Source organism: Eptatretus burgeri, chromosome 6 (genome assembly GCF_056783735.1).
Source record: "Eptatretus burgeri isolate ZD-2024b chromosome 6, Ebu_testis_v1, whole genome shotgun sequence".
Taxonomy (NCBI): Eukaryota; Metazoa; Chordata; class Myxini; order Myxiniformes; family Myxinidae; genus Eptatretus; species Eptatretus burgeri.
The window spans coordinates 108,235,259-108,255,180 of NC_140966.1; the positions used below are offsets into that span (position 1 = coordinate 108,235,259).

At 41.9% G+C, this 19,922-nt stretch overlaps 1 protein-coding gene and 1 long non-coding RNA gene across 6 annotated transcripts in view; both read right to left on the reverse strand.

The window, feature by feature from the left end:
* Window positions 1-19,922, reverse strand: part of APAF1 (apoptotic peptidase activating factor 1) — a 515,858-nt gene that overhangs the window by 267,824 nt on the left and 228,112 nt on the right. The gene's annotated exons all lie outside the window — the stretch shown is intronic.
* LOC147025565 (uncharacterized) overlaps window positions 1-19,922 on the reverse strand; it is a 29,020-nt gene that overhangs the window by 4,465 nt on the left and 4,633 nt on the right. For both annotated transcript variants that reach the window (XR_015059573.1, XR_015059574.1), the window contains exons 2-4: window positions 6,355-6,454; window positions 4,346-4,482; window positions 4,192-4,238 (exon numbers count right to left, since the gene is read on the reverse strand). This is a non-coding gene — a long non-coding RNA (uncharacterized LOC147025565). The remainder of the gene's footprint in view (window positions 1-4,191; window positions 4,239-4,345; window positions 4,483-6,354; window positions 6,455-19,922) is intronic.

Consider the following 19,922-nt stretch of genomic DNA (forward strand, 5'->3'; position numbering starts at 1 on the left):
GGTCATGAAAATTCACACTAATCGTCTGGAATACATTGTCCACAAACGATCGAGCCGGATTTTCGATTTAGATCTTTGTTCACCCACAGCACCCCCTCGAACTTTGGGGATTTCCGATTTCAAACCGCATTTTCGGTACTTTTAATTCAAATGGATACCGAGTAGTTATCAGGAGATGGAACTGGATGAGATTTGATATGCATAATCTTAAGGTGATTCCCTATCCGCAAAATGACATCCATTTTGCTCTATATCTTATAGTTTCCATGCTCGGCGACCCATCGCCGCCTACCGGCTTGTTTATTTATTTGTTATTGGGACGGTATACTTTGAGTGAACCTCCACTTGTATTATTAGTTGATTTACTGTAATGCAGCATTTTTTACTGGTCAACGAATACAGCATTTCCACCAGCTTTAAGAAGTTCAGCACGGATGCCACAAATTCCAGAAGCTTTACCTTATTTCAACCAGTTCACCGCAGTCTGTGTTTCCACAAAAAAGGTGGACCACAGTTGATTTGGAGGGTCAGCAATCAGGATAGTAACACCCCTGACATCCAACTTGACAGCTGGTGGATCAGTCTGGTACAGCCACTCAAAAGTAACCGGCCCAGCGGGTCTTCACTTCGGACTCCTCTGTCAAGAGCCTACCACTCTCAGTTCTAACTGCAGTCCACCGAGGGATGGGCTTGGATGAACGCAATGCGCGAAATCCCCTGTAAGCAGGACGAGAATCCCTTGACCACAGGTGATGCTCTACCCCCTCACTGATTCCTTACACATCGGTCTCCTTGTCCACCCTCAGTGCATGTGCAGTTTTACGCCTCATCTCCCTGAACAGACACCACACTTCGCGTTATATAATAGATGGAGCAGTTTGAAGTGAGAGTAGGTAGCGAGGAGTACGAACAATAGAGTTGCCGTAAGTGATATTTAGTTCGGCTTGAGGACAGGGCTAGAATTCCACAAGATGTAGAGGTGTGATGGGAAAGAGAAAATAGCAGGAGATGTAGTAAGCTCGGTAAAGGACAAAATTATATCAAGACAAAGCGGTGATATGAAGGAGGGAATTCGTGTAGAAGGTTCTGTGTGGATAGAGATGAGGGATGGAAGAGTAGTTAGGTACATATCATCAAGCTCTTGGTGTAAGAGTAAGATAGAAAGGTTCAAAAACAGGGAAAGGGTCGATGATGAATTTCTATATCTAGTACAGGATTGCTTTTTAATCCAGTTTGTTGATAATCCCACGGTGAGTGGTACTAGTAGATCTGGTAGATCTCTCATTAGGTAATAACCCGAATATGATGTAGAAGGTTGAGGTAGAAAAGCATTTATGAGCCTGGTGTGGCTTGGTGGTTAAGGCGGTGGCTTGGGATCCTCGGGGGTCCTGAGTTTGAGCCCAGCTGGCTGCTGAGTTAGCCTGTCATCCTTCCGAAGGTCGACGAAATAAGCACCAGTATACTGGTAGTTATCCCTGCATGTCGAAGGCGACTCGAGGGTTGGCGTCAGGAAAGGCATCCGGCCGTAAAAACATTGCCACAAGAAAGGGTACCATGATTGGACCCTGCAAAAAGCTGACCCCTGCTCAGGGGAAAAGACTTTCAAATGGTGTGATGATTTACAAAAGCATTTATGGACAAGAGACCAGAACATGGTGTGTGTAAGTGGATTGTGTTAAGACAAGTTTGACATTGTACAATGAGGCTTTAGACGTTGGGAAGGCAAATTTTGAGAGAACGAGGAAAGAGGTGCCATAGCGTTGGCTAAACTAACGGGGTGGCAATCGGTATCGGAGGAATTGGTGATCTGCGGTCTTCAAGGAGGAAATGTACAACAACGTCCTCACGATGATGCCATGAATCGAGATATCAAAATTAAACACAAGTTCAAACAGTGGGTGGTTCTGTTTTCAACAAACTGAAACCAAGCTGGAATGGGCATTGAACTTTGATATTGTTACGGATTTCAGAATCCGGTCTGATGAATGCATCCACACATCCAGGTCCTCAGACGGTTATTTCCTTAAATGCATGTTCAGATTAGCCCCATCCCCACGTCTAATGGGATCTTAAATGTGATGCGTTGAGAAGGGTAAAGGATAGATCCCCTCTCTTATGGGAAGCTTTCTTTCTTTACGACAGACACGTTCACACACATTTCTTTCACGAGCTCTGAAGCACGCCCTTATATTTCCTCAGCGGCGATCCTTCGTGAGCTCCGACGCCCGCCTTTTTTTGACAGCACACGGGTCGTCATGGTAACCGTGCGCCAGTGGGGTGGGGTGAGCGTGGGGTGGGTTGGACCCGCAGAGACGCCCCGAAGATATAAAAAGACGTTCTGTGAGGAAAAGGCGAAAGAGGGATGTTCTGAAGCGAGCGAGACGTTCTGTGATGAGATACGTTTTGAGAGAGAGGAAAAAGCGAAAGCGATACGTTCTGAAGAAGAAAGAGATACGTTCTGAGATAATAAAGAAAAAGCTTGAACGAAAGAGGTACAAGAGAGAAGCGAGCAAGAAGCGGGTGTCGGTGTGCAAAAGAGGAGAAGGAAGCGTGCGTGTGGGTGTCTGGGCAGCGCCAACAGCGAGACGGTTCGTCCTGCCCAGCACTTCGGCAAGCAAGCGTGTGGTGCGCGTGCGGGTGTGAACAAAGCCACCAACAAGTGAGGCATGGGTCGTTCACCAACAAACACCAGGGTCGAAACCCGCGACATCTCGGTGCCCTCCAGACTTCGACTGGCGGTCAAGGCTGCCCCGCGAGAGGCTGTACGACAAAGCGGGGTGCTGGCGACGGACGTGACAGGCACGCACGCATTTCAGAACGTTTTTGCTTCACGGACGACTTTCTGGTGAGCAAGGCGATTCTCCCCCTCCTCTTCCCCTGAATGATCTGCTGGGTAGCCTTGTCTGTGTTTAGCTGTAAGTCAACCCCCGATAAGCATCTACTCTTTGTCTCTTTCCTAGCATTTTGATTGATTATGCTTTGAAATTCTTTCTTTACCTCGGCAAATAAAAGGTTCTTTTTGTTTATTTATTTTATTATTAATAAATTATTTGCAACGAAGGCCACAATTGAGCGGAGCGCTGGGGCTATCCATACGACATTGAACTGAGCCGAGCAAAACACTCACGCACGAAGGTATATGCCAGAACATTCCGATACGAGTATCCACCATTGTGTGCTGCGTTCCCCCGTCCCTGTCCGTCCAGAATGCGATGGTGAGCGTCGACGGCGGTGGTGTGGCGTAGTGGTGGTGGTGTGTTGAGTTTGTGATGGAGGTGGCAATCGTTGAGGTTATGGCATCAACGATGAGTTTAGTTGGGGTCTGATAGTGTGGGGGGATTATTATGAAGGCATTGTGGTCGTCGGAGGAATGTTGAAGCATTGTGGTTCAAGTCTGGTGAAGGTTTGAGGCGAGCATCTGTTGGGTAATGGCAAGCGATTTGACCGTGCAAGGGCACGCCTATGCAAATGAGTTGCCCCTGTTGCCATGGTCTGCATGCCTGCGTGATAGGTCTTGTGTGTGAAGTAAAATAAATAAAGAATGGGAATAAAGTCTTCCCTAAAGCCCACGCAACGCATGTGACCCATAAACCCATTATACATAAGGGAAGGGCCATCTAAAATGAATACTAATGAAAGAACCGTCTCGGGGCAGCTATATGTTTTGTGCCATTGCCTCAGGGGTGAGCTGGTTCCACAGAACTGCACAATATGTTGGACAGTTCCCTGGAATTTGAAACGATGGGATTTGAATGTGGAAGAGATTTTTGGCTCATTTCACAGAGTGGAACTCCAGACAACAAAAATTGTGATAACATTATCACAGAGTAATATATATATTTTTTTTTAACCCCCTCTCCCCCCCCCAACCATCCTTCAGTCCACCCTCCCATTCCAGCATGCCCACATCCATGCACCACAGCTTGGGGGGGGGGCTGGATGGGGCAAGGGGTGGGGCATACTTTTTTTTTCTACTCTTTTCCAGTTTTTTTTTTCTTTTTTTTTCTCACAGCACCAATGTCCCTACCCATTGATATGAGACAGTGGTGTTAGCATGTGTGAAGCAAAGTCTTTATCAATGTGACTACTAATCCTCCCATGCATGGCCCCAAACATGCTCTCACCCTTTCCCATACCCTTGTCCTCACCAATGTCACACCCAAAGTCCCATTCCACTCCACCTCAACATACCTCTGGTACCCTCCATCCACATCCACAGCTGGTAAACACATCTCCACCTGCCCCCAGCACACCCAACCAACCCATTAAGCATAGCATTTTTTTAACAACCTTTTTCCTTTTTTGCAAATGAATGAATTATAGGTGAGATGAAGTGAGAGCATACATTATTTATTGTTGTTGTATCTTGTAACTGGTGTAGATATAGGAACGTCTAGAAATGTCTGTTGCATTGTGATCATGAACTCGACGAAGGAGAAACTCAAAGGGCTCCAAGATTCATCCTGTACTCCACTGATGATACTATAAAACAAACAAATAAATGTTAGTATATGGTCGATTGTCACGAAACTGCGCCTTTTAGGGTCCGGAGGACATCTGCACCAAATCAAGGCTATAATTATAAGTTTCTGTGGTCTTACAGAAAACATGTTGAGGGATCCATGGGAGAATTTGGGCACCTTAATTCCGAAAATTGAAATTTTCACAACGCATTTAAATTATGTGTGGTGACTGCTTGAAACCATGAGTATGCATCAAATTAATCACACTAAGAAGCAGTTACTTCTGTGTAATATATATATATATATATATATATATATATATATATATATATATATATATATATATATATATATATATATATATATATCAGTTTTTATCTATATACAATAAGTATGTGCTTGCGATTCAGTAATAAATGTGACTGAGAAACGGTTTTGTTTAAAAGTAGAACATAATTGTATTTTGTGTTATTAAAAATCAATTTGTTTTTTATAAACATGACCTTATATCAGTTCTCACCGTTTCCGGGGCAGTTCAGTGTTCATAAATAAATACATCTTAGGCTATCTAGAAGAGTCTGGGTGGTCAAGTAAGGTATGACTTGTGCACACAGGACATCAATATTTAAAGTTGGAGTAGATATATTAATGCATATTCATGGTTTCATTTGGATTTATATTGGTTATTTTCTCTGTAAAATAGAGTAACTTAGAATTGAGAACACTGATCCACCATAACACATTACAAGGTATTTATATGCTTATCCAACACTCTATCGTCTCTACTAAGAAGGTGTATGTGGCAAATGAGTAAACAAATTTTTTTGATTAATACATTAAGGCACACTCGTGGTTTCAAATTTAATGATAAATGATTGACGCAAATGTTCCTGAAATAACAAACATTTAATTTGAGGCATGTAAAATCATGAAATGCAAGCACAAGTACTACATCTGTGTGGGAAGGCCTTAGTATCTTGAAATAATGAACATATGCTCTGAAGAAATGATGCATACTCATGGTTTTGTGCATATGCATGGTTTCAGGTTAGGCAGAAATTGCAATAAATGGAAGGGTGATGCATCCACAGATTTGGAATTAAGCATATATTAAGGGTGATGTATTACCCTTATGGTAACTTAATATCTCTTACTAATGTTTTAATCCCTGGACACAGTGAATAATCAAAAGGCATACTCATGGCTTCAGTCGAAACTGTCCCAAATCAGGTTTATCTCACAATTTATTTTATTATCAAGTATTTCTATTCAAAACATGGTTTATGCAAATTGCCTTAACTATTTTGCAAAGTTTACTGTGATAGAACTGTTTTATAGGTATGTTCTATGTTGGATAAGTGCACAGAAAAGAGTGCATACTCATGGTTTCACATAAATTCCCCATCATAAAAATGTTTGCCAAAATTTAGGGTCTATACCAAACATATTCATGTTTGTGTCAACATAAACACACATATATGGCATCATAATTAAATACTATTTGGATGCCTAACATACCCTGATGCACTTAGAAAATGCAATTTATAATAATCATTGCAAATTTTTGAAAAAAATACCTAAAATATGACATTATTACTCCTAGTTGTCAGTGTTCATCAAAAACATATAAAACTAGGTATCCCCTGAAAGGTGTGATCAAAACGTATACATACAGCATATATATGTTATTATAACTAATATATTAAGAGTAGTAGAGCCCCAAAACCTGTTTGACGCAGTTTCGTGACAATCGACCATATTTATCTGTCATATAATTAGAAATACTTTGATATATATATATATATATATATATATATATATATATATATATATATATATATATATATATATATATATATACACATGTATTTTTTAAGGAAACTTATCTCACCTCTCACAAAGTATCATCCAACACAGTGGCATTGTGGTCAGTAATCGATGGACAAGATGCTCAAGGAGCTTCAACATCCATCGGCACTCCACATATGATACTGCAAAAAAAAAAAAACGAAATTAGTAAATGTGGGAATTTATTTACCTACAGATATAAAAATGAAAAGCACAGTCCGTGAGTGAAACGGCCCGTCAGTCAGTCAGTCCGTGAAGCCGTGTGTGACTATATGCCTCTTGATCACATCCTATTTGAACGTTGGTTGCAGATGACACGAACGTCTATAAATTAAGTACGATTGGAATGTTCCTTTCACAGTGAAACCATGTGATTATATTGTTGTGGGGCCGGGTCTCGGTGGCAAGCATGACCGCTAGATGGAGCAGTGGAGTCTGCTCCACCGAACACCCGGAATTTAGGTCGTACCTTTCAGATAAATCTGAAAGGTCACGGGTCCCTTATCGGACCGAAGATCGCCAATAGGTCAACCACGTGGGATAGGGTCAATTGCTAATTTCAATATACCGAAATACCCACGTCATCCAAACTACCGGGGAAATTCACCCTCAGCAGGATCTGCGTGATCCGGGCCGTTAGAGCCGGCTCCGTGCCGTACCCCGAACGGAGAGTACCAGAATCCTGCCGGGCCGATTGCACGATTACGGCAACAATGAGGCATCCTAATTCCCGTTCGCAGTGCGGCAAACCAATGATGGAAAGGACAAGGACGAGCTGGTACATTCAACAAAAGGGGAATTTATTTACAACAATAATTGGGGAACGAGGGGAGCACGTAAGGGCAGAGTTATCCGACAAAGCAATGCAAATAATGTACAACAAAAAGCACTTAACGATCCTACTTAAAGATGGGGCCCACGGACACACAGACGCACACATAGATACCCAAAAGAAGAGAAATGGACCCGCCGGGTCTTTATTCGGCTCTCCAGCCGAGGAGGCTAATTCGGCTGGGAGTCAGAACGGCTGGCTACCTGGCCGCGAGTGCACGGCTGGATGTCCGCACCTTCCCGGAACACCAGTCGCCAAAGGACTGACCAGGACAGCCGAATCCAGAGGAGGCGAAACGAGGTGGTCTCCCTTGATGAGATGGTCGACCGCTCGCTGTGATGCGCCAGACGAGACACCTCCGAAGCGCGGGATGCAGTCCGCCGCAGACCCAGACAGAAGCGCTCTTGTCGACAACCACTTGCTTTGGATACCAGGTTGGAAAGTCTGAATTGAAATGTCTTTTCCCACAATAAATGCCTCACACATGATGACCGGCTGCTTGACAAACGCCAGGATCTCTGTCTCTCTACGCTGGTCCCGACCACCACTCTCTTCCTCTTTAGGAGGGAGGGGCTTCTTCTCCTGGCCACTCACCTCCTGATTGGTCGGACTCATTGCGCGATTCCCTGGCCGTCCCCCATGGGACAGGCCCACGGTAGGCAGGGCAACTCCCACCTTTCTGGGTGGAGTTCCGATCGGAGGTGTTTGTAGCTCCGCCTACCTCCTCACCTCCGATCATGTGCGTAATGGCGATGGTGTTGAGTCGGGGACGGGGCTGGTGAGATGCCCGCTCCTTGCCGATTGGCCAAAGAGGGACGCCATGCCCATGTTAAACTCCGTCCACGCACGTGCTCGCTCGCCGGCGAGCAGAGAGCGTGAACAATGCCGAAAGCAGAGAGTTGTTGTTGTTGAGGATGTAAAAATCCTAACTATAAAATAACTCGCAGCGCATGTACAATTAATCACCCATTAAACATAGGACGGGACCCTAACGAGAAACACATACTTACTGATATATAGTACCTGGGTGTTGTGTGCAGTAAGCTTCCAAATTCGTAACAATATGTCTGTCAAATAAGTAGTTTGAACGTCAGTTTCACATTAACTTCACATGCGTACGTCTATTAATTACGTACTATTAGAATGTACCTTTTGACGCTTTTGACTGCTGAAATCCCTTTGACCATCGAAGACCCCGAACACCCAAAAGACCCTGATGACCCAAAAGTCCCTGAAGACCCAAAATACCCAAAAGACACTTTAGACCTCAACATCATTTAGACCCCTTTACACCCTTTGCAGACAGATAAAATGGCAAAGACCCTTGACCATTTAGACTACTTGGACCATTTTACATGAAAAATACATTTCAGATAAATATAATATCACCAATATTACAAATAAATTTGAACAAAATAAATGTTTGTATTATGATGGGTGTACATCATGATAATACAGCAAATCAGTGACGTCAATCTCTGCAATGATGTGTGGAGCCGATCCACACCAGTCTGATATAGAAAGAAGAAAGTTTATTTTATTTTTTTGTATACCTTGTCGAGACTCGTATGAGAGCTAACACACAATGCACAGCAAGGGGGGCGTAAGACAAGAGGGGCGGGAGTGGGAAGCACAAAACAGTGGGGAACAGAGACATTAGGAGATCTGTGGAAGGGGGAGGGATGGGGCGGGAAAATGGGGAATACAAGATGGACATTACAGGGACTTTCAGGAAGGAAAGCAGGGAATTTTGAAGGAGGTGGGCTTGGGGTGGATTAACGGGGGTAGAAAAGATGGAGGATTTGGATGAGGGACGATAGGTGGTGGTGAACAGCTGTTTTGAAGACCTGGAGGGAAGAATGGGATTGAAGCGAGGAGTTTGTTCCAGAGGTTTGAAAAAAAAGAGGAATGAAAGAGTGAAGGTGAGCGGTGATTCTTGATTGTAACAAGGGCTCACACGGATAACAATTGTAACATTGTAACAAGGATAACAACAAGAGAAAGAAAGAAAGAGAAAGAAAGAAAGATATTTGGATTTATGGAAGGAAGAAGAGAGTAAGGTAAAGGGGGGGGGGGGTGGTGAGAATGAAGTAAGACCCACAAAACAAACATTTCGATTTGAGAGGTTATAATTGGTTGACGAGTCAGCAAGTGACCACTATATTCGTTATTGGTGTCTGTCTATCTGTATGTCTGTCCCGAGCATAGCTCTGTGGGTTTTGATCCGATCCTGATAAAATTTTGGTCGGAGGTTTATATCATGATGTAGTTGTGTTTTCCTGAGAATGGGCTTGGTGCGCCCATTATGGGAGGAGCCACGCCCAAAAAACATGTTTTTAGGGGGTAGCCGATTTCAAGTTTCATCTTCTTCGAGGGGGTTTGTCGAATCTGGCAGGGTTTCGGTATTTGGTTAGCCCAATGGCACCTGCATAGCCCCACGGAGCTCGATTTTTTTTTTTCATTTTCGTCCCAAGGTCAAGGTCACAAGGTCACGAACTCAGAAAATTGCGAATTTTGACGTAAAAATCATACGACCGCCCAAACTTTGAGAGCCAGGATGACAATATTTTTTATGCATAATCTTGAGGTCATTCCCCACCTAAAGTCTTCAAACCATTTTGCTCTATCTCGAACACCTTTCCCGTGGCGCCCCCTTCAAGTTTGTTTTTACGCTGATTTCATCAAAGTACGAATAATCCGAGCAGTGTGAAATGGCATATAGCCGATATGACGTTATATTATTCCTGGAATGTTCCAGAGGAAGTTTTGCACCAAAGGTCATAATCCTTGACCTTTGACCTTTAAAGTTAACAAAGGTCAAATTTTCAAAGTTGTAGGAATCAAACCGGGTTTTTGACCTTATTCAACGAACTAACTCCAATAAGCTATAGCACGTATCCTGTTTCCTTATTTTAATGGCCACAACATTGTCTTGTGACCTTTAAAGGTTATGCAAAGGTCAAATTTCGAAAGTTGTCGAACGAAACCGGGTTTTTGACATTTTGCAGCTTATAACCTGTCACTCGTAACACATCATGTTGATCATTTTTATAACTTGGTCAAAAATTATCGCATTGTCTCATCCTTGACTTCTGAAACCCTCTACATCGTCAAATACCGCTCGTGAACCATCGTCGTCTTCAGACTTGTAAATAGACACGATCACAACAACCCCAGATTGCGATTAATTAATGAAAAAAAAATCGGTAAAATTCCAACAAATATTTCCATCTATAGATACAGTGTATATGCAGATGGGACAAGGATCTATAGATACAGTATATGTAGATGGGACAAGGATCTATAGATACAGTATATGTAGATGGGACAAGGATCTTTAGATAAGGAGATGTAGATGGGACAAGGCTCTATAGATACAGGAGATGTAGATGGGACAAGGCTCTCTAGATACAGGAGATGTAGATGGGACAAGACTCGATAGATACAGGAGATGTCGATGGGACAAGGCTCTTTAGATACAGGAGAAGTAGATGGGACAAGGATCTTTAGATACAGGAGATGTAGATGGGACAAAGATCTATAGATACAAGAGATGTAGATGGGACAAGGATCTTTAGATACAGGAGATGTAGATGGGACAAGGATCTATAGATACAGGAGATGTAGATGGGACAAGGATCTTTAGATAAGGAGATGTAGATGGGACAAGGATCTATAGATACAGGAGATGTAGATGGGACAAGGATCTTTAGATAAGGAGATGTAGATGGGACAAGGCTCTATAGATACAGGAGAAGTAGATGGGACAAGGCTCTATAGATACAGGAGAAGTAGATGGGACAAGGATCTTTAGATACAGGAGATGTAGATGGGACAAGGCTCTCTAGATACAGGAGATGTAGATGGGACAAGACTCGATAGATACAGGAGATGTCGATGGGACAAGGATCTTTAGATAAGGAGATGTAGATGGGACAAGGCTCTTTAGATACAGGAGAAGTAGATGGGACAAGGATCTTTAGATACAGGAGATGTAGATGGGACAAGGATCTATAGATACAGGAGATGTAGATGGGACAAGGATCTTTAGATAAGGAGATGTAGATGGGACAAGGATCTATAGATACAGGAGATGTAGATGGGACAAGGATCTTTAGATAAGGAGATGTAGATGGGACAAGGCTCTATAGATACAGGAGAAGTAGATGGGACAAGGATCTTTAGATACAGGAGATGTAGATGGGACAAGGCTCTATAGATACAGGAGAAGTAGATGGGACAAGGATCTTTAGATACAGGAGATGTAGATGGGACCAGGATCTTTAGATACAGTATATGTAGATGGACAAGGATCTATAGATACAGGAGATGTAGATGGGACAAGGATCTTTAGATAAGGAGATGTAGATGGGACAAGGCTCTATAGATACAGGAGAAGTAGATGGGACAAGGATCTTTAGATACAGGAGATGTAGATGGGACAAGGCTCTATAGATACAGGAGAAGTAGATGGGACAAGGATCTTTAGATACAGGAGATGTAGATGGGACAAGGCTCTATATATACAGGAGATGTAGATGGGACAAGGATCTTTAGATACAGGAGATGTAGATGGGACAAGGCTCTCTAGATACAGGAGATGTAGATGGGACAAGGATCTTTAGATTCAGGAGATGTAGATGGGACAAGGCTCTATATATACAGGAGATGTAGATGTGACAAGGATCTTTAGATACAGGAGATGTAGATGGGACAAGGCTCTATAGATACAGGAGAAGTAGATGGGGCAAGGATCTTTAGATACAGGAGATGTAGATGGGACAAGGATCTTTAGATACAGGAGATGTAGATGGGACAAGGATCTTTAGATACAGGAGATGTAGATGGGACAAGGATCTTTAGATACAGGAGATGTAGATGGGACCAGGATCTTTAGATACAGTATATGTAGATGGACAAGGATCTATAGATACAGGAGATGTCGATGGGACAAGGATCTTTAGATAAGGAGATGTAGATGGGACAAGGCTCTCTAGATACAGGAGATGTAGATGGGACAAGGATCTTTAGATTCAGGAAATGTAGATGGGACAAGGATCTTTAGATACAGGAGATGCAGATGTGACAAGGATCTTTAGATACAGGAGATGTAGATGGGACAAGGATCTTTAGATAAGGAGATGTAGATGGGACAAGGCTCTCTAGATACAGGAGATGTAGATGGGACAAGGATCTTTAGATTCAGGAGATGTAGATGGGACCAGGATCTTTAGATACAGGAGATGTAGATGGGACAAGGCTCTATATATACAGGAGATGTAGATGGGACAAGGATCTTTAGTACAGGAGATGTAGATGGGACAAGGCTCTCTAGATACAGGAGATGTAGATGGGACAAGGATCTTTAGATTCAGGAGATGTAGATGGGACAAGGCTCTATATATACAGGAGATGTAGATGTGACAAGGATCTTTAGATACAGGAGATGTAGATGGGACAAGGCTCTATAGATACAGGAGAAGTAGATGGGGCAAGGATCTTTAGATACAGGAGATGTAGATGGGACAAGGATCTTTAGATACAGGAGATGTAGATGGGACAAGGCTCTATATATACAGGAGATGTAGATGGGACAAGGATCTTTAGATACAGGAGATGTAGATGGGACCAGGATCTTTAGATACAGTATATGTAGATGGACAAGGATCTATAGATACAGGAGATGTCGATGGGACAAGGATCTTTAGATAAGGAGATGTAGATGGGACAAGGCTCTCTAGATGCAGGAGATGTAGATGGGACAAGGATCTTTAGATTCAGGAGATGTAGATGGGACAAGGATCTTTAGATACAGGAGATGTAGATGGGACAAGGATCTTTAGATACAGGAGATGTAGATGGGACAAGGATCTTTAGATACAGGAGATGTAGATGGGACAAGGATCTTTAGATAAGGAGATGTAGATGGGACAAGGCTCTCTAGATACAGGAGATGTAGATGGGACAAGGATCTATAGATACAGGAGAAGTAGATGGGACAAGGCTCTAGAGATACAGTATATGTTTCTTGGACAAGGTTCTATAGATACAGGAGATGGAGGTAGGACAAGGTTCTTTAGATACAGGAGATGGAGGTGGGACAAGGTTCTGTAGATAAAGTATATGTAGATGGGACATGGCTCTATAGATACAGTATATGTAGATGGGACAAGGCTCCATAGATAAAGTATATGTAGATGAGACAAGGCTCTATAGATACAGAATATGTAGATGGGACAAGGATCTATAGATACAGTATATGTATATTGGACAAGGTTCTACAGATACAGAATATGTAGAAGGGACAAGGATCTATAGATACAGTATATGTATATTGGACAAGGTTCTATAGATACAGGAGATGGAGGTAGGACAAGGTTCGATAGATACAGTATATGTAGATGGGACAAGGCTCTATAGATACAGTATATGTAGATGGAACAAGGTTCTATAGATACAGTATATGCAGATGGGACAAGGTTCGATAGATACAGGAGATGGAGGTGGGACAAGACTCCATAGATAAAGTATATGTAGATGGGACAAGGCTCCATAGATAAAGTATATGTAGATGGGACAAGGCTCTATAGATACAGGAGATGTAGATGGGACAAGGTTGTATAGATACAGGAGATGTAGATGGGACAAGGTTGTATAGATACAGTATATGCAGATGGGACAAGGCTCTATAGATACAGGAGATGTAGATGGGACAAGGTTGTATAGATACAGGAGATGTAGATGGGACAAGGTTGTATAGATACAGTATATGCAGATGGGACAAGGCTCTATAGATGCAGTATATGCAGATGGGACAAGGTTGTATAGATAAAGCATATGCAGATGGGACAAGGTTCTTTTGATAAAGCATATGTAGATGGGACAAGGTTGTATAGATACAGTATATGTAGATGGGACAAGGTTGTATAGATACAGTATATGTAGATGGGACAAGGCTCTATATATACAGTATATGTAGATGGGACAAGGCTCCATAGATAAAGTATATGTAGATGGGACAAGGCTCTATAGATACAGGAGATGCAGATGGGACAAGGTTGTATAGATACAGTAAATGCAGGTGGGACAAGGTTCTATAGATACAGGAGATGCAGATGGGACAAGTTTGTGTAGATACAGTATATGCAGATGGGACAAGGTTGTATAGATACAGTATATGTTGCTGGGACAAGGCTCTATAGATACAGTATATGCAGATGGGACAAGGTTGTATAGATAAAGTATATGTAGATGGGACAAGGCTCTATAGATACAGATGTAGATGGGACAAGGTTGTATAGATACAGTATATGCAGATGGGACAAGGTTGTATAGATACAGTATATGTTGCTGGGACAAGGCTCTATAGATACAGTATATGTAGATGGGACAAGGCTCCATAGATAAAGTATATGTAGATGGGACAAGGCTCTATAGATACAGATGTAGATGGGACAAGGTTGTATAGATACAGTATATGCAGATGGGACAAGGTTGTATAGATACAGTATATGTAGATGGGACAAGACTCTATAGATACAGTATATGTAGATGGGACAAGGCTCCATTGATAAAGTATATGTAGATGGGATAAGGCTCTATAGATACAGTATATGCAGATGGGACAAGGTTGTATAGATACAGTATATGTAGATGGGATAAGGCTCTATAGATACAGTATATGTAGATGGGACAAGGCTCTATAGATACAGTAAATGCAGATGGGACAAGGTTGTATAGATACAGTATATGCAGATGGGACAAGGTTGTATCGATACAGTATATGCAGATGGGACAAGGCTCTATAGATACAGTATATGCAGATGGGACAAGGTTGTATAGATACAGTATATGTAGATGGGACAAGGCTCCATCGATAAAGTATATGTAGATGGGACAAGGCTCCATAGATAAAGTATATGTAGATGGGACAAGGCTCTATAGATACAGTATATGCAGATGGGACAAGGTTGTATAGATACAGTATATGCAGGTGGGACAAGGTTCTATAGATACAGGAGAAGCAGATGGGACAAGGTTGTATAGATACAGGAGAAGCAGATGGGACAAGGTTGTATAGATACAGTATATGTAGATGGGACAAGGTTGTATAGATACAGTATATGTAGATGGGACAAGGCTCTATAGATACAGGAGATGTAGATGGGACAAGGTTGTATAGATACAGTATATGCAGATGGGACAAGGCTCTATAGATACAGTATATGCAGATGGGACAAGGCTCTATAGAAAAAGTATATGTAGATGGGACAAGGCTCTGTAGATACAGGAGATGCAGTTGGGACAAGGCTCTATAGATACAGGAGATGCAGATGGGACAAGGTTGTATAGATAAAGTATATGTAGATGGGACAAGGCTCTATAGAAAAAGTATATGTAGATGGGACAAGGCTGTATAGATGCAGTATATGCAGGTGGGACAAGGTTCTATAGATACAGGAGATGCAGATGGGACAAGCTTGTATAGATACAGTATATGCAGATGGGACAAGGCTCCATAGATAAAGTATATGTAGATGGGACAAGGCTCTATAGAAAAAGTATATGTAGATGGGACAAGGCTGTATAGATGCAGTATATGCAGGTGGGACAAGGTTCTATAGATACAGGAGATGCAGATGGGACAAGGTTGTATAGATAAAGTATATGTAGATGGGACAAGGCTCTATAGATACAGTATATGCAGATGGGACAAGGCTCCATAGATAAAGTATATGTAGATGGGACAAGGCTCCATAGATAAAGTATATGTAGATGGGACAAGGCTCTATAGATACAGTATATGCAGATGGGACAAGGCTGTATAGATACAGTATATGCAGATGGGACAATGTTGTATAGATACAGTATATGCAGGTGGGACAAGGCTCTATAGATACAGTATATGCAGATGGGACAAGGTTGTATAGATACAGTATATGCAGGTGGGACAAGGTTCTTTTGATACAGGAGATGCAGATGGGACAAGTTTGTATAGATACAGTATATGCAGATGGGACAAGGTTGCATAGATACAGTATATGCAGATGGGACAAGGTTGTATAGATACAGTATATGTAGCTGGGACAAGGCTCAAGAGATACAGTATATGCAGATGGGACAAGGTTGTATTGATACAGTATATGTAGATGGGACAAGGCTCTATAGATACAGTATATGCAGATGGGACAAGGTTGTGTAGATACAGGAGATGCAGATGGGACAAGGCTCTATAGATACAGGAGATGTAGATGGGACAAGGTTGTATAGATACAGGAGATGTAGATGGGACAAGGTTGTATAGATACAGTATATGCAGATGGGACAAGGCTCTATAGATACAGGAGATGTAGATGGGACAAGGTTGTATAGATACAGGAGATGTAGATGGGACAAGGTTGTATAGATACAGTATATGCAGATGGGACAAGGCTCTATAGATGCAGTATATGCAGATGGGACAAGGTTGTATAGATAAAGCATATGCAGATGGGACAAGGTTCTTTTGATAAAGCATATGTAGATGGGACAAGGTTGTATAGATACAGTATATGTAGATGGGACAAGGTTGTATAGATACAGTATATGTAGATGGGACAAGGCTCTATATATACAGTATATGTAGATGGGACAAGGCTCCATAGATAAAGTATATGTAGATGGGACAAGGCTCTATAGATACAGGAGATGCAGATGGGACAAGGTTGTATAGATACAGTAAATGCAGGTGGGACAAGGTTGTATAGATACAGGAGATGCAGATGGGACAAGTTTGTGTAGATACAGTATATGCAGATGGGACAAGGTTGTATAGATACAGTATATGTTGCTGGGACAAGGCTCTATAGATACAGTATATGCAGATGGGACAAGGTTGTATAGATACAGTATATGTAGATGGGACAATGCTCTATAGATACAGTATATGCAGATGGGACAATGCTCTATAGATACAGTATATGCAGATGGGACAAGGTTGTATAGATACAGTATATGCAGATGGGACAAGGCTCTATAGATACAGGAGATGTAGATGGGACAAGGTTGTATAGATACAGGAGATGTAGATGGGACAAGGTTGTATAGATACAGGAGATGTAGATGGGACAAGGTTGTATAGATACAGTATATGCAGATGGGACAAGGCTCTATAGATACAGGAGATGTAGATGGGACAAGGTTGCATAGATACAGGAGATGTAGATGGGACAAGGTTGTATAGATACAGTATATGCAGATGGGACAAGGCTCTATAGATACAGTATATGCAGATGGGACAAGGTTGTATAGATACAGTATATGCAGGTGGGACAAGGTTCTATAGATACAGGAGATGCAGATGGGACAAGGTTGTATAGATACAGGAGAAGCAGATGGGACAAGGTTGTATAGATACAGTATATGCAGATGGGACAAGGTTGTATAGATACAGTATATGTAGATGGGACAAGGCTCTATAGATACAGGAGATGTAGATGGGACAAGGTTGTATAGATACAGTATATGCAGATGGGACAAGGCTCTATAGATACAGTATATGCAGATGGGACAAGGCTCTATAGATACAGGAGATGTAGATGGGACAAGGTTGCATAGATACAGGAGATGTAGATGGGACAAGGTTGTATAGATACAGTATATGCAGATGGGACAAGGCTCTATAGATACAGTATATGCAGATGGGACAAGGTTGTATAGATACAGTATATGCAGGTGGGACAAGGTTCTATAGATACAGGAGATGCAGATGGGACAAGTTTGTATAGATACAGTATATGCAGATGGGACAAGGTTGCATAGATACAGTATATGCAGATGGGACAAGGTTGTATAGATACAGTATATGTAGCTGGGACAAGGCTCAAGAGATACAGTATATGCAGATGGGACAAGGTTGTATTGATACAGTATATGCAGATGGGACAAGGCTCTATAGATACAGGAGATGTAGATGGGACAAGGTTGTATAGATACAGGAGATGTAGATGGGACAAGGTTGTATAGATACAGGAGATGTAGATGGGACAAGGTTGTATAGATACAGTATATGCAGATGGGACAAGGCTCTATAGATACAGGAGATGTAGATGGGACAAGGTTGTATAGATACAGGAGATGTAGATGGGACAAGGTTGTATAGATACAGTATATGCAGATGGGACAAGGTTGTATAGATACAGTAAATGCAGGTGGGACAAGGTTCTATAGATACAGGAGATGCAGATGGGACAAGTTTGTATAGATACAGTATATGCAGATGGGACAAGGTTGTATAGATACAGTATATGCAGATGGGACAAGGTTGTATAGATACAGTATATGTAGCTGGGACAAGGCTCTATAGATACAGTATATGCAGATGGGACAAGGTTGTATAGATACAGTATATGTAGCTGGGACAAGGCTCTATAGATACAGTATATGCAGATGGGACAAGACTCCATAGATAAAGTATATGTAGCTGGGACAAGGCTCTATAGATACAGTATATGCAGATGGGACAAGGCTCTATAGATACAGGAGATGTAGATGGGACAAGGTTGTATAGATACAGGAGATGTAGATGGGACAAGGTTGTATAGATACAGTATATGCAGATGGGACAAGGCTCTATAGATACAGGAGATGTAGATGGGACAAGGTTGTATAGATACAGGAGATGTAGATGGGACAAGGTTGTATAGATACAGGAGATGTAGATGGGACAAGGTTGTATAGATACAGTATATGCAGATGGGACAAGGCTCTATAGATACAGGAGATGTAGATGGGACAAGGTTGTATAGATACAGGAGATGTAGATGGGACAAGGTTGTATAGATACAGTATATGCAGATGGGACAAGGTTGTATAGATACAGTAAATGCAGGTGGGACAAGGTTCTATAGATACAGGAGATGCAGATGGGACAAGTTTGTATAGATACAGTATATGCAGATGGGACAAGGTTGTATAGATACAGTATATGCAGATGGGACAAGGTTGTATAGATACAGTATATGTAGATGGGACAATGCTCTATAGATACAGTATATGCAGATGGGACAAGGTTGTATAGATACAGTATATGTAGATGGGACAAGGCTCTATAGATACAGTATATGCAGATGGGACAAGGCTCTATAGATACAGGAGATGTAGATGGGACAAGGTTGTATAGATACAGTATATGTAGATGGGACAAGGTTGTATAGATACAGTATATGCAGATGGGACAAGGCTCTATAGATACAGGAGATGTAGATGGGACAAGGTTGTATAGATACAGGAGATGTAGATGGGACAAGGTTGTATAGATACAGTATATGCAGATGGGACAAGGTTGTATAGATACAGTAAATGCAGGTGGGACAAGGTTCTATAGATACAGGAGATGCAGATGGGACAAGTTTGTATAGATACAGTATATGCAGATGGGACAAGGTTGTATAGATACAGTATATGCAGATGGGACAAGGTTGTATAGATACAGTATATGTAGCTGGGACAAGGCTCTATAGATACAGTATATGCAGATGGGACAAGGTTGTATAGATACAGTATATGTAGCTGGGACAAGGCTCTATAGATACAGTATATGCAGATGGGACAAGACTCCATAGATAAAGTATATGTAGCTGGGACAAGGCTCTATAGATACAGTATATGCAGATGGGACAAGGCTCTATAGATACAGGAGATGTAGATGGGACAAGGTTGTATAGATACAGGAGATGTAGATGGGACAAGGTTGTATAGATACAGTATATGCAGATGGGACAAGGCTCTATAGATACAGG